The sequence below is a fragment of the Myotis myotis genome, unplaced genomic scaffold (genome assembly GCF_014108235.1).
Source record: "Myotis myotis isolate mMyoMyo1 unplaced genomic scaffold, mMyoMyo1.p scaffold_m19_p_1, whole genome shotgun sequence".
In the NCBI taxonomy this organism is placed as follows: domain Eukaryota; kingdom Metazoa; phylum Chordata; class Mammalia; order Chiroptera; family Vespertilionidae; genus Myotis; species Myotis myotis.
Genome location: NW_023416313.1, coordinates 156,601,430 through 156,616,868, shown reverse-complemented (window position 1 = coordinate 156,616,868; position 15,439 = coordinate 156,601,430).

Below are 15,439 nucleotides of genomic sequence, written 5' to 3'. Positions count from 1 at the left end.
ATGTAAACCTGGGAAGTTTGGATCTTGGCTTGATAAGGACCGCATTGAGTTGATTTGTGGTCTAGAGTGACTTCTTAACACACTGTAGTTTCCAACAAACTATTTGTAAAATTAATGGCCTCTGATGACCCCATTACCATCTCCCTTCTTCCTGAAAGAAGGCATTTCATTGCTTTATGAAGCTGTACACAGAAGAGTAATTAAGTAACAATTCAGGCCAATGGCCTCTCCCAGGAATTAATGGTAGGGAGAGTTCATTAACCCCAGCAGGTTATAGCATCTCCAGGAAATGCCCTGGACCAAGGTTATCGTAGCTATTAATGCATTGGATAGGGACTTTAACCGGGATAAAAATAAAGCTCTCTCTCCTTCCAGGGGAGCTTTTCTCCTTGAGGAGCCACCAAAGACAAGCCCATAGGAGCAGCAGAACCCCAAGGTTGGGGCCTCATGTGGGATGAGGACAACAGATTGCTGTTAGTGAGAATTGCTAAATCAAGGTAAAAACAGGGCCTTGGGGGCAAATTAAGGTCCTTGATATAAGCCTTCCTGCTATTCAGGAGGTGGCTTGATTAACACCCAGTGCAGCTTTAGAGCAGCTGTTTCACCTTGCTAACTTTTCCACGTCAGGCCCTGCCCTGTGCAGAAGAGTCGCTGAGAGGGGTCAGATTTTGCTACGCTGCTGCCAGGAACGCAGTGGCCTTTGTGTGGAAATCTGTTGTGAAAACACTCCCACTTTTTCCAAACTGGGCAATCAGGCTGTTTGCTGGGCCTTTACCCTTCTGCAGGGAGGGGACTGGCTGGGGACATGAGCCATAAATGGAGGTCGTGGGCCTTGGCCTTCCTGCTGCCTCACAGAGTGGAAAACTATTTCTTCTGCTCACCTTGCTTGCTTGCATGTCACTCTGGCAAATTTTTCTTAGGTAATTTATAAATGAGCCCAGTTTTGAGGATCATATCCAGGCAAGGCTCTAGAACCTCATTTTAAGTCACTGTTTTTGAATACAGAATCAATTTTGCTATTTTCCTAATGTCCCTACTTCTTTTTATTTTTACTTCTTTTTAAAAAAATATCCTCACCTGAGGACATTCTTATTGATTTTTGTTTCTTGAGAGAGAGATAGAAAGAGAGGGAGAGAGGAAGCATTAGACTTGGTTGGAAAGTTTGTAAGGAGGACATTCTGAGAAAAGGAAGTGTGTGGAAGGCCGCCTGCCCTGTTTATGGGAATTCCGACTTAGGGGAGACTTAGGGGAATGTCAAAGACAGCACCCCTAATTATTACTTGACCTTTCCAAACAATGCTGTGCATATGCAGATCCCCGGGTGTTTACTGGAATCCTTATGCTTAATCTTCGGGTGACCTTGCCAAGAGGACAATGCAAACACCTGTGTCCTCCCAAGATTAGTCACCCTACTGATTGTATCTAAAGATAAAAACTCCAATAAAAGCCTAACGAGGCAGACAATCGAGGCTGCCTGGCTGCTATCAGCCAGGTTGTCCCTTAGCCCTCTCTTTCACAGTGCAACTGTGTTGGAGTAATCTGGTCATCTGCTGTTCAGGGGCTGCTGGTCAACCCCGGCAAGAAAGAAACTTCTATCAGTTTTCTCTTGCACTTGTCCCAATTGGGTATCAAGCCTGCAACCCAGGTATGTGTCCTGACCAGGGATTGAGCCTCCAACTAACCAAGACATCAGCCAGAGCTATTTTTAATTTTTGGTCCCTACTTATTTTTAGTGACTATTTCTGTACAATATTTAGGTTCATAAACTTTGCTTGAATTTCTTTTCAGAATCTTCTCAAAAGTAAAAACTTCAATTAAAATGTGAAGGAGAGAGAGAGAGAGAGAGAGAGAGAGAGAGAGAGAGAGAGAGAGAGCCATTAGCAATAAATTATGGTAGTTTGAACCAGTAAAAAATTATGCATTTTCTTTTAAAATTAAATGTTTTTAAGTTTTTTGCACCATTGCAATTATGACAGCAATAAAAAAATAAAAAAGAAAGTTTATCAAGGATCTCGCATTAGCAAAAACCCTGTATTTTTCCATTTCTTCTATTACCAAACCATCTTTTATTATCATAGAATAGAAATATTGTTGTGTTTTGCCTTTTCACTTAATATTTTTATAAACATTTTACAGGTTGCTACATATTCTCTATAATTTTTATTTCATTCACTGCTTAAAATTCTGCTAGTTGATCAGATTCATAATTTGCTTCACCATTTCTTTCTAACCATACAGTTTCTCTGTTTGCATATCTGTCTCCTCTTGAGGGCCAGGAGGATGCCTAGATTCATTTTCTAGGGTTGCCATAGCTGAGTACTACAGACGGGGGGTACGGGGGGGAGGATATGAACAACAGACATTTGTTTTCTCACATTTCTGGAAGCTGTGAGTCCTGATTAAGGTGTTGGTAGGGTTGTTTCCCCTGAGGCTGTTTTCCTTGGCTTGTAGATGGCTGTGTTCTCTCAGTGTTCTTACATGGTCATCCCTCTGTGTGTGTGTGTCTGTCCTAATTTCTTCTTCTTATAAAGATACCAGTCATTTGGGATTAAGGTTCACCCCAATGACCTCATTTAAAATTAATTACCTCTTTAAAGACCCTATTTCCAAATAAAGTCACATTCTGAGGGATTAAGATTTCATTCTATGAATTTTGGGGACACAACTCAATCTACATGAACTATTCAACAAGTTTATAACATTCAGGTGGTTTTCCCATTCCCCAAATAAAAGCACTTCAAAAATATATTTAGCTTGGCTGGCGTGGCTCAGTGGTTGAGTGTTAAATCTATGAAACAGGAGGTCATGATTCACTTCCCAGTCAGGGCACATCCTCAGGTTATGGGCTCGATTCCCAGTGGGGGGCATGCAGAAAGCAGTCAATCAATAATTCTCTCTCATCATTGATGTTTCTATCTCCCTCTCCCTCTCCCTTCCTCCCTGAAATCAATAAAAATACTAGAGGCCTTGGTGCATGAAATTCGTGCATGGGTTGGGTTCCCTAAGCCTGGCCGGCAAGGCAAGCAGGGCCTTCTGGCTGCTGGCCAGCAATTTCTTTCTCCAACTGCTGGCTGCTGGCTGGGGCCTTCCTTTGTTCTGCACTGCCCCCTTGTGGTCAGCACACATCGTAGTGAGCAATCAAACTCCCAGTCTCCCGGTCGAACTCCTGAGAGGACACTTTGCATATTAGTCTTTTATATATATAGACTAGAAGCCCAATGCATGAAGATTTGTGCAAGAATGGGCCTTCCTTCCCCTGGCTGCTGGCACCACCTTCGCTCTGGCTAGAGCCTCTTTTCTGCCTTTGCTCCAGCCCAGAGCTGCCTTTCCGCCTTCCCACGCTGCTCAGAGGCCCAGAGCGGCTGGGGTGGGGCAGAATGCCTGCGTTCCAGCCGCTAGGTGCCTGCATATGCAAATTAACTCACCATCTTTGTTGGGTTAATTTGCATACTCATTCCTGATTGGCTGGTGGGTGTCTTGAAGGTATGGTCAATTTGCATCTTTCTCTTTTATTAGTGTAGATAGTCATTAAATTTTTTTTTAGGTATAATCAAATCATGCACTTAGATTTTTTCCATTTTAAATTTTTATACATTCACACATCAGTCAACTGTTTTTTATTTTACAGATGAGGAAATAAGGATAAGAGAGTTTAAATGTCTTGTTGGAATTAAAAAGGAAGATTAAAATACCTCCTATACTGCCCTGGCTGGCTTGGCTCAGTGAATGGAGTGTCAGCCTGCAGATTGAAGGGTCCCGGGTTCCATTCTGGTTGAGAGCACATGCCCAGATTATAGGCTCAGTCCCCACTGAGGCATGCAGGAGGCAGCCAATCAATAATTCTCATCATTGATGGTTCTATCTCTCTCTCCCTCTCCCTTCTCTGAAATCAATAAAAAAAAAAAAATCTCCTATACCTGAGACCACACCTCTCAACATTTTTCTGATTTATTCTTCTGAAAGCCTGAGGAATTACAATAGGAAGAGGAATTTCCTTAATTATAACATGGAGCTAGTATTACAGAGCAATTATTCAGTGTACCCTACATATTAGTGACATTATTTTTGTTTTCAATGAGGTAATTTCTTTTGAAGTTAATTGATGCTTGATCTCTGCTTTAAGCACTCTTAGCTTTATTTTAAATTTGCTTCTTTGGCTTTACTTTTTAAAATTTGCAATTAGAAAGTGAGCAATAAATAGAGGATTCCTTAAAAGGAATTTCTGCAAGCAAATGTTTATAACAAAAATTACACTGATATTTGGTGCAATTTTATACAACCTTCTCAATTGTCCTGTGTTCTTTTGTGCTACACTAAAAACACAGCCCTTTACATATTTTTGTTAGTCCCATTTGATAAACATAGAGAAGTCTTTTATATGTTGAAATTTTGGAATGTATTTTGTTTGACAGAAATAATATAATGTTAGAATATTCATAGCATAAATGACTTATGATTGGCTTAGCTTTGGCTATACACAGTTATGCGCTGCTTTATGACAGGGTATGTTCTGAGGAATTAATCCATGGGCAATTTTGTCATTGTGCAAAGATCATAGAGTATACTCACACAAACCTAGATAGTGTAGCTCACTATTATAATTGTATGTGCTGTACTTTTATATGACAGGCAGCACAATAGCTTTGTTTACATCAGCACCACTACAAACACGTGAATAAACACGTGTTACACTACGATATTATGATGTGATGATAGCTATAATGTCATTAGGTGATATGAAATTTTCAGCTCCATTATAATTTTATGGGACTACTATTGTATATACACTCTATCATTGACAAAATGATATGTGGTGGATGGCTGTATTCCATCATTCTTCATTTATTTAGCAAACATTCTTATGAGTAACCAATAGGTATTGATCTAGATAATGAAATGACCCAAAGATGACTAGAGAACTAAGTTTCATAAGTCACTACAATGTGGTAAATGTTACAGTGTTGGCAGGTAGAAAGAGTTTAGGGATACAGAAGGGAACATGTAATTACGATTTAGGGATGCTTCAAAGGGGAGGTGTCTTATGGGTTGAGCTGAGTCCTAAAGGAAGAGAGAAAGTTTACAGATAACAGGAAAGGATATACTAAGAGGATGGAACAACAGGTTCAAAGGCACAGTATACTCATTGGTAAAAAACTTACTGTCATTCCTGTCTAGAGTAGCATATCCCAGTGTTTTTTGCATGAACAATTGGTGGTGAAACATATGGTTTTAGGTGGGACACAGAGGTAACATTTTTAATTTTAAGAATGAATTTTAATAGCAATAGATAATTAGTAACACTATAAGTAGTATATTAAAATTTGATTTAAAGACATAGCTTTGAAAGAGACTAAATTATTTGAGCAAAAACAGTACTAAGTTAATAGGAATATATTTAGTAGAGAATTCTAATAGGGAATGTGAATATAGCAAACACTGTGAAGGTGGTATGTAAGTAACTGAAGATACTCTATGAGCATTTGTGGCAAGGTGGGGGAGAGACAGCTAGGTTAGGTGGGGAGCACTGCATACTGTGCTCAAGACTTTGGGTTCATCTTGAAACACCCCCCAAGAGGCTCAGATAGTTTTTAGGCAGAAGAGTGGCATGGTCATTGTATTTAAGAAAGATAATTCTGGGGCAGTGAAGGGTGCATGGGAGGAAGAAGGCCGAGTGCTGATTCACACTGTGCATTACAACCAGACATCTTAGGGGAGCTAGATTACCTTATGTTTCCATTTTGGAATGGGGTTTACATTTTCATTAACATTTTTTTCCTATTGGAAATTGTATATTGAAATTTTTCCCCCTTTGTATTATTTATCCTCTGGTTTACAAAGGCAGTATTGAATCTTTGTGGTTGAACCATGTCCACCAAACTTGCAGTGGAAGAGCTTTTATTCCTAACTCCTCTACCTAGCCCTAGGTGACTATTGTGTTGAACAACTGTAGCACGTAGATTATTTGGTCTCCCATTGTTCTTTTAAATTGTTTTTATTAGGGATAATTCTTCCCCCGATGAAAACTTGGCATTCTCATGACATTTTCTGGTTGCTTTCAGTCACAAAACAATGTTCCAGTTCAGTAATCAAAGGATCCAGTACCACGTCATAATCAAAACTCTACATTTGGTGTAGTGTCAAGGGTTCTTTCCCCTGGCAGCTGAGGCCTACTGGTAGGTGGGAAGGCAGCAACTGGGAATGGGTTTATTTGACTTATCTCTTTCCACATGGAATACCTCTCCTTCTCCTTCTCACTGAGCTGGCCACACTTTCAGACACCCAGTAGGTCAAAGAGGAAGGAAGGACTTTAAAGTCTTTACTTGATTGATACAGTTGTGCCCTGACACCCTGTGCCCTGAGGCCTGGTTGGGGTGCTCTTACAAAGTTTGTGGAGGTCGCCCAACCACTGTCATGATGGACCTAGAATCTCTAGCTCTGTTTTGGGCGCTTGCATGTCTAATACAGCTAGCTATTCACTTGCTTTTCCCTCAGTCACTAAGTCTTTTGTCATTCTGCCAGCTTCTCTTGCTAGTCTTTGGCCCTTCCATGTGGCCAGCACTGGTTACAGAATTTGCTGAACTCAGTGCAAAATGAAAATGTAGAACCTCTTGCTCAAAAAGAATGATGAATTTCAAGTCAGTGGCAGAAGAACATTAAACCAAGTACAGATTTCTTTTGAAAGCAGGTCCCTGTATGTCCATGAAGCTGGCCCTGCAAATAGCTTTCATGAATAAGATCTAAGATAATCCTATGTAGGCAGCACACGCTCATGTATCCTTTGTCTAAACAGGTTCCGGAACATAGACCAATTCCCACTTGTTTGCTCTGCTGTCAAAGCAGTTAGCTAACCTGCGTCATGTCCTTAGCTCCCCCAGGTGAGAGTCTGACAGCCGTTCCCAGTACTTGGTATGCTTTAGAGGTCACATAGTAAGATCTCCTAAGGAGCTCCCCAGAGCCTTCTCTTGTTTTATTGTTTCCTATTGCTGCTGTAATACATTACCACAAATTTGGGGCTTAACACAACACAAATGTGTTATCATACGGTTCTGGAGTTCAGAAGTTTGACATGGTTCTCATTGGGTAACAGCAAGGTGTCAGCAGAACTGCGTCCCTTCTGACGGCTCCAGGAAAGAATCCGTTTCCTTGCCTTTTCCAGCTTCCTGAAGCCACCTGCATCCTGAGGCTCATGGCCCATCCTTCGTTTCCAATGCCAGCAGTACACAATCTTCAAATCTCGGACTCTCTGACCTTTGCTCCTATCATCACATTGCCTTCTCTCACTCTCACCCTCGTGCCTCTCTGTTGGAAAGACCCTATAATTACCTCTGGCCCATTTCAATAACCCAGGATAACCTCCTTATTTCCAGATCCTTAATCACATCTGCAAAGGCCTTTTGTGTGAAGTAACGTATTCACTGAGCATTAGGACAGACATGTTTGGGGCCGACCTCACTTATCCTTCCCTTTGGCACTCACATCTCACTGGGCTTTGAGGGTAGCACTCACCTCCTCATTTGCCAGGGTCCAACCCCAGCAGGTCCAGGGGTTCCCAAAGGCGTAGACGGAGTCGGCGAAGAAGGAAGGACATGGAGACAGCGTTCAGTTGATCAGCAGCCTAGCCAGGATCTCTAGCCAAGTTCTGGTCAGGCTCTCCAGCGAAGTTCTGGTTAGGATCTCCAGCCAGGTTCTGTGTCCATGTTCTCTTGCTAGGTTCTCCAGCCAGGTTCTCCAGGTTCTCCAGCCAGGTTCAGTCACCAGGTTCTAATCAGGTTCTCTTGCCAATTTCTGTAGTCAGGTTCAGTCCAGGATCTTTTGCCATGTTCTCTCCAGCGAAATTCTTCTGTCTCTAGGTTCTGTGTAGGTTCTGTCTTCTTTGGTTCTGTCTTCTAAGTTCTGTCTTCTAAGTTCTGTGTTGTTACATCTGTATTTATACCAGTTGATTCCAATCCTATCAATCTCTATTCCAAAGGTTAGGGCATTTCTTATCTCCATTCCAGGGAGTAAAGATTATGTAGCTTAAGCATGATTGTTCATAGTTAAAGTGATTAATTACCCGCCTGGCACTTAGTTAAGAGGTTTCATTCCCTCCCTAACTTCAGGGGAAAATCCCTACCTGGGGAAACAACCTTTCTCAGAGAGGAGACCTTGGTTAAAACACATAGTGCCAAGAAGGTGAGCAAACATATTAAGAACAGTATGCCATATATGCCAGGTCCCTTGAAACAGCAAGGATGGACCAGCTCCCGGCACTCATTGTGGGCATCAACTCACACAGGGCACAGCTCTCTGAAGAAATCTTCCTTCCAGTCCTGGCTCAGGTTCAATTCTAAAAGTAGGTGAGGGTTTAAGAATCATGTAAGAAGTTTTCCAAGTAAACTATTTACACTGAAGTCCTTATCTTATGGTTTGCTTCAAGTTCATCTTTTGTCTTATGCTTTCCTATTTTAACTGTTAAAATAGCAATTTATATGTCAACTTTGATATTTTAAAAAATGTTATAATCATGGTTAGGTAGGAAAAAATAACATAGTGGTTCAGTTTTTATGATGAGTTAACTGATTTATTTCCCTCCATTAAACAGTTAATGTGAAAATTGTGGGAGGTTACAGTGTTCTTTTACTTCCAGCTTTGAGTCCTAATGCCTTGCAGTTTTCACATTTATGTGACCCAGAGTAAAATCTTCAAGTGGCATTTCCAATAAAAGGTTTTCTCCCTTCTTTGAAAATGTAATATTGGAGTAGATAGCTGTGTGTCACCGACAGATTCAGCTCCAAGTCAGGCTCCAGAATCACTCCCTCACTGACTATGGGAATCTGAACTCGGGTAGAATCCAGTCAGCCTTTCTTCCTATCTTCTCTGACTGTGCTCCTGGTATGGCACCTCAGCTTGTGCCTGGTCCTGTGACCAGGGACCTACTTTGTTCCTCCATTTCAGGGTCTGGAACTCTGCTACAGTCTACTTGAGAATGCAATTCTGCCTAATGCTGTGGTTAGACTCAGTTCTTGCCAGAACCGCTATGCATGGATTTCTGACCCAAAGCTGGGGCCAATCCTGTGCTTCCCCATCTCTTCAAGGGCCTGCCTGCCCAACTCCCCACATTTCTATGGTCTGCCTGTTTGCTGGGGCATGCCCCTGTTACTGTTTATTGGATTTCCTTAGTTCTAAACAACTGCCCTGCCCTTCTCCTTTGTTTATACCAGCTCTCTAGATCTCAAAGGCTTCTTGGGCAAGCATCTTCCCTTTTGCTGCTGATCAGAACACTGAAGGCTGTTCCCTTCTAGAAGTTGTATTTCACCCATGTTCCAGCAGCTGTGGGCAGAATGCTTGTTGTATTAATGTTAATGTATGAAGTGGGGTACTTCTTATAGAAGTGAAAAATGTGACTTTAGAATTAGGATGTGGTTTGAAAATTCTATGCATGGAGTGTAGTCTGGTGACACTTGAACACATAAATCATTTTAGGGAGCTATTTTCACAAATCACATATTATTCTCAAAGGTTGAGTTATGCTACTGTCCAGGAGAGAGCATGTTTCCCTTTAAAGCTGACCTTTGTCTTCCAGTAATCACTGATTTTTATTTGGGTCCTTGTAATATTTAATAGTCCTTTTTCCTGAGGAGATGTCAACAGATAAAATTGAATGTTTTCTTAAGGCAACTTTAGTTTTGAACAAAACATATCTGAAAGGTGAAACTCAAGATAATTTCAGTATTCTAAACAGGTTTTATAACCTTTATTGGCAAGAGATCTGTATTTGCAGAATCCATAAAGCTTTTAAGGTATAGTTGATATTGAAACAATAATGACCCTGGAACAGGATATTTCCTGGAGATTAATGACGGGCTGGGAGGGGTTGATGGCCTGAGGTGTAGTTGAGGGCCATTAACCTCAGACAGTCATTAAAGCCCAGGAAATGTCCTATGTCTAGGTCGTTATTGTTATTATAAATTGAAAATGGAAAAAAGAAACAGGCACACAGATGATCTGAAGGGCGACTCCATTTCCAATGGTTTGAACAGGGAGCGTTCTGGGAGAATTTATTCCCCATCCATTAGCCAACCAATCTCTCTCAATCCTCTGTCACATCGCCCTTCAACTGATGGGTCTTTGTGCTGGAAATCCCTGAATTCCCCAGACACTGGAGTGGAGAGTATGGTTCCCTCCCTGTGGCTCCTTTGCTTAGAGAGACTGGATTAAACAAATACTAATGGTGAATGGCTTTGCCACTGCTCTTAATTGCATCCTATGTTGCTATCTACTTGCTTCCCCCCCGGATCAGCTGTTTTCTTCTCTATTTCACTGCAGTAAATTTCCCACACCTATATTTTAAGCCCTTGGATATTTCATCTGTGCTTATTTCCCAGGTCTTTGGGGTGAAAGTGCATGTTATTCGCTTTGCAGTTACACTGTCTCTAATCATGCTAGATATGGCACACCTGTCCAATTCCTTATTCACTTTTCAAAAGGAACTATAATTTAAAGGTGTTTTGAATTCCCAGCTAGTAAGTATTGCTTAGATTGGAATGTACTAAATTTCAATTTTTCTCTAAGTCCTGTAACAACAGATTCACCTTCCTCTTTTTTTTTTTTTAAGCAACCCCAAAATTTAAAAGGCAAGGCCATCACTAAGTGTTTATAGTGTCTTTGTTTTTTTTGTGTGTGTGTGTTTTTATAAATAGTTGGATATTACCTATTCAGCTGGAATATTCTGAAACAGAAGTTGCCAAACTTGTTTTATTCAAGGGCTGTAGAGATTTTGTCTGACTTAAAAAACCATAACACTATGACCTGAGCATCATGTAGCTATGGCTCCACTGTTTCATTTATTCAGTTGTCACAGCAAGTTGGATCAGCTCCAACTCATCACCAGTAAATGTAAAACAAAAGAAACCCCTCAAAACATTGTCCTTATAACATTGGTCAGAAACAGTGGCTTTGTAGAAGAATAGCATATTAATGTACAATTTTAGGCTGCCAATACTGTCATGAATTTTATAAATATACATCCTTAAAAGACTTCTCCCTATAGTGCTACCTAAAATTCCTTTTACTTATGACTTTGAGCTAAGATATTGAAAGGCCCAGTTAAATTACAAATGCTAATTTTTTCAACCATTTTCACTTAACTTCATTAAAATTTATTATAGCTTCCAGACCACAATTAGCCTATGCATTCAATATAACCAAAACTATAAGATTAATAAATAATAAAGGGAAATATCATGAAATTATTCTTTTTTAAAATCCCTATTAATGTAATCTTTGAAATTCTTTTTCCTGACAGGGTCTTCAGAGTAGTTCATATTTTCTTTGCTGCCCCTAAAAGTATTCCTATTCCACTATTCATGCTCATTTTAACAACTGTTTATTGAACATGTGTTTTGTTCCAGTCTGTGCTCAGTTGCCCGCTGAATCCCTTCTTTCGGCTGACTATTCTTGGTGAGGTGGGCGGGGTTTGTCCTTGCCTTAGGATGGCACAACTCTTGAAATGAATGTGAAGCTCTAGTGTGGTTAGTGTTCCTCTGGCGAAGTGGGGGAAGAATTCTCTTTTCACCAGTACAACTATTTTTTCCCCCACAATAATCTGATTTTGAGTCTTCATTTTCTTAGTGTGCGTATTGATTTCCTAATTTATTTTAATAACTTGCCTCCCCACCCCTTTGATTTCCTGTATCACCCATTCTTGTGGGTTTTGGTGTGAGTTACTATTGGGAGGGGTTTGGGAGATTCTAATTGATTTTGCCTGTAGGAAAATCCGTCCTTGGCCCTCTGCTGTAACAGGCATTTTGAATCTCCCATCAGGGTGAACGCCCTTCATAATTCACATTGCCAAGGAATCCTAAGGCCCTCTCTTTGAACGTTTCTGTTATCATATCTCTACCCCATCTAGTCATTGCTGCTTGATGAAGGCCCTGCAATCTTTCAGTCCCAGGTAATCTACACAGAAGCCCTCTGGCATGTTGGAATTCTTGCATTGCAAAGGTGGAATTCGGGCCATTTGAGGACTCTGACTTTAGATTATTCCTTCAAGTCATTTTTTTGTGCTGCTGTAGGTGGTACCAGGAGGCATAAATATCCTGAGTGCACAGTTACAATATAACTCAGACAAGGGAGGAAAGGGGAGAGAACATCAAATAATAATAATCTGACTGTTTAGAATAATCTTAATTCTAAAAGAAGACAAAAGCATGGGAAGGTACAACTAAATATGGAGCAGGACAAAGGTAGGTTTACAGTTCTGAGTATGCAAAACAGTTCTGAGTTTATTCTTATATTATTATTTATTAATTAATGTATTAGTTTCCAAATGAACAACTGTAAACCTACTTTGGCCCCACCCTATATATTTGGTGAAGAATTTCTATTCATTTGGGTTTAAGCTTTCAATAACTGTTCTTTACTGTACCCAATTGCATGCAATTAATAACAGGTACCTTACTAACATGTTGGCCAGAATGAAGAATGTTCTTGTCACTTTTAACTAATAGAATAGTCTTGTGTTGTTTCAAAATTTTAATTTTATATTTTCAAAGCTCTTTTTTCCCCTTCATTCTACAAAGAATTGACTTCTCACTCTTGTATCTTCTGACCAGGAACTTTTCTTTCATGTTTAGGCAACATAGAAGAGGAACAGGGGCAAATTCCTCCTTACTTGACTGCCCGTGGGGAGGTTGAGTTCACTGCTGGTTACTTGTCCTTATTTGTTTGACTCAGGGTCGTCATTAATGCCTTCTGTGTGGCAGGCATGTAGTTGCTGGTCCTCTCACATGTAGGTGGTTCTGAGGGCTTCCAGAGTCCTTCCCTTGTTAATACATAGTTCTGATGGGTGAAATCTGGCTTTACTTTTTCCACTCCCTTACCCCCTGCAAAGGTTACCCACCCCAAAACCACATCCCCTTTCTGATCAGCCTTCTTGGTGAGCTCTGGGAAGACAGTTAAAATTCAACAACTTTTCTCCTTGTCCCTTAGGAAAGTCATTCATCCATAACATGTCAAATAATGGGGCAGGGAGCTTAATGGCTGACTTTTACCCCAGCTTTACTATGCCCTCTAATTTCTTTCTTATGTTTTGTTGTTGTTATCCTTGCCCAAGGATATTTTTCCATTGATTTTTAGAGAGCGTGAAAGGGAGGGAGACAGAGACAGAGAAACATTGATGTGAGAGAGACACATTGGTTGGTTGCCTCTACACATGCCCTGATCGGGACCAGGAATTGAGCCTGCAATTGAGGTATGTGCCCTTGACAGGAATCAAACACAGGATACTTCAGTCCCCAGGACAATGTTCTATCCACTGAATCAGACTGGCTCTGCCCTCTAATTTCTTTTCCTTGCCTCAAGTAGGGCAGGTGTGGTGGCCAAACAGATTGCCAACTGGAAAATGAATTGCCCATCTTTCCTTCATGTAGTCAACCCTATTCTGAACATGAATTTCCTATGAATCCTCTTTTCTGGGTTTTAGTAACAAGTTAAATTATATTCCTTAGTAGCATAGTGTCTCTTTAAAAGGCTACTCTCCTCACTACCTTCTAAGTTCCCTTCCTACATTGCCCAGGAAGTGGTGATAATGGTTGGTAGTAAAGCTTATTCTAAACCGATACTGATTAGTAAGCCCTACAGGGATATTTTACATATTAGAATATGGGAGTCTGAGTGTATTTTAGTCTTCAGCTTTGATCATGAATACAGTTCTGGGGACATTGTAAAATTCCCATTTGATATCCTGCTTTAATCCAGAGGAAAAAGGAAAGGGGGAGAATAATAACTAAAATAACTGCTGCTGTTCCTATACTAACAAAATGAAATCAGAGTCAAATAACTACAGATGATGGGCATAGAGGGAAATGTGCTGGCCCAGAGAGGGAGAGGCTTGACAGAAATCTGAAAAGACGTTCAGAGAGATGAAACTCCTTTCAAAGGCAACTGGCACAATATTAACAGCTAACAGGGAAAACAAAACTCCTACTATGCTCCTGTTGGCTTCAGTACCTGGTCTCTCTCTTAGAAAAAGTAGAACTGAAAATATGAAGAAAGGATCAAATTGTAAGGGGCTAGAGGGGTACAGAGAACCCTGATGTGCTTTAAGTAAGTTTAGATCTTCAGGCCAGGATACATTATACCCTAGGACGCAAAGAACCAATACAGATAATTTCTGGTTAGCTTTCAATCATCATTAAAAGTGCTTTTTTGGTTGTTTCACTTTTTTTCTTGAAAGTTCACTGAAATGTTATGTAGAAAATGCCAAAATATTAAACGAAGAAAAAAATAGAAAAGGAAGAGGATTTAAAAACATATAGCCTCTGGCCGAGGAGCTCAGTTGGTTAGAGCATCATCCTGACACACCAAGGCTGTGGGTTCAGTCCCAGGTCAGGGCACATACAAGACTCAGCCAGTGAATGCATAAAAAATAAGTGGAACAACAAATCAGTGTTTCTTTCTCCCCCCCCCCAAAAAAAAGTATAGCCTAGTAATTCTGATGTTGCTGTAAGTGTAATTCTCAACTAGACTATTAAGTAGATGGTTTATGAGCAGATGGTTTATGGCTTATGAGGGGAGGGTGATCACTGAGAGGAATATGAGCTCAGGAGGAAATTTAACTGGACCAATTAGATCTCCTTTCCTTTTTTTAAAACTAATAATTCGGAGTAAAGTTGCAATAATAATGTGTCCTAAATTCTGTAGAGTATCTCACATTCCCTCATTGCATTCTCAAATACTTGATGGGGAAACCCGAGCAGTTTGTTGTTTGCTTGGTGGATTCACAGCTGTTGGAGAAACTATTCATTCATTCAAAAATATTTTTGAATTCTTACTGTAGCATGCCTGCCCCTCAGGATAAGAGCATTGAAAATTACTTTTTTTTTTTTTTTTTTTAAAAGCCACACCTCATAAATTTTGGTTTGTTGTATTTTTTTTTTTCCTTTTTTGTATTGTCTTTTCTTTTTTTAAATTAAATGTAGTGGGGTGACATTGAGAGAATTAACTTTCAGTAAGTACTGTGTATACTTATACTAGGTGTTTTATAGAAGGGTCCTCTTTTATTTGTCTGAGAAATAGGTATCATTATTTCCATTTTGAGGAAACAAAAGTTCAGAGTTGTTGCCCAAGATCATAATACTAGCACAATGCTGTAGCAGAGATTCAAACTTTAATCTACCTGATGATAAAACCATGATCTTCCCATGACATAATTTTTATTCTCCAAAGAATAGAACTAGGGTTAATGATTTGTAGTTACCAAGGGGTGAATCAACGTAAGTAAATTCAGCGTAAGATGCTGTCAATATAAGGGGGAATTCTCTACCACTTAGTTATGAATCCTCTTGAGTATAAATCAGCTTTGTGCCTTGCTCCTCCCACTGTCACTGCAGGTCTTCAAATGGAGAAGGAAGGACTATCTGTCAGAGGTGCTGCAGATACAGCTGCTGCGGGTAGCTGT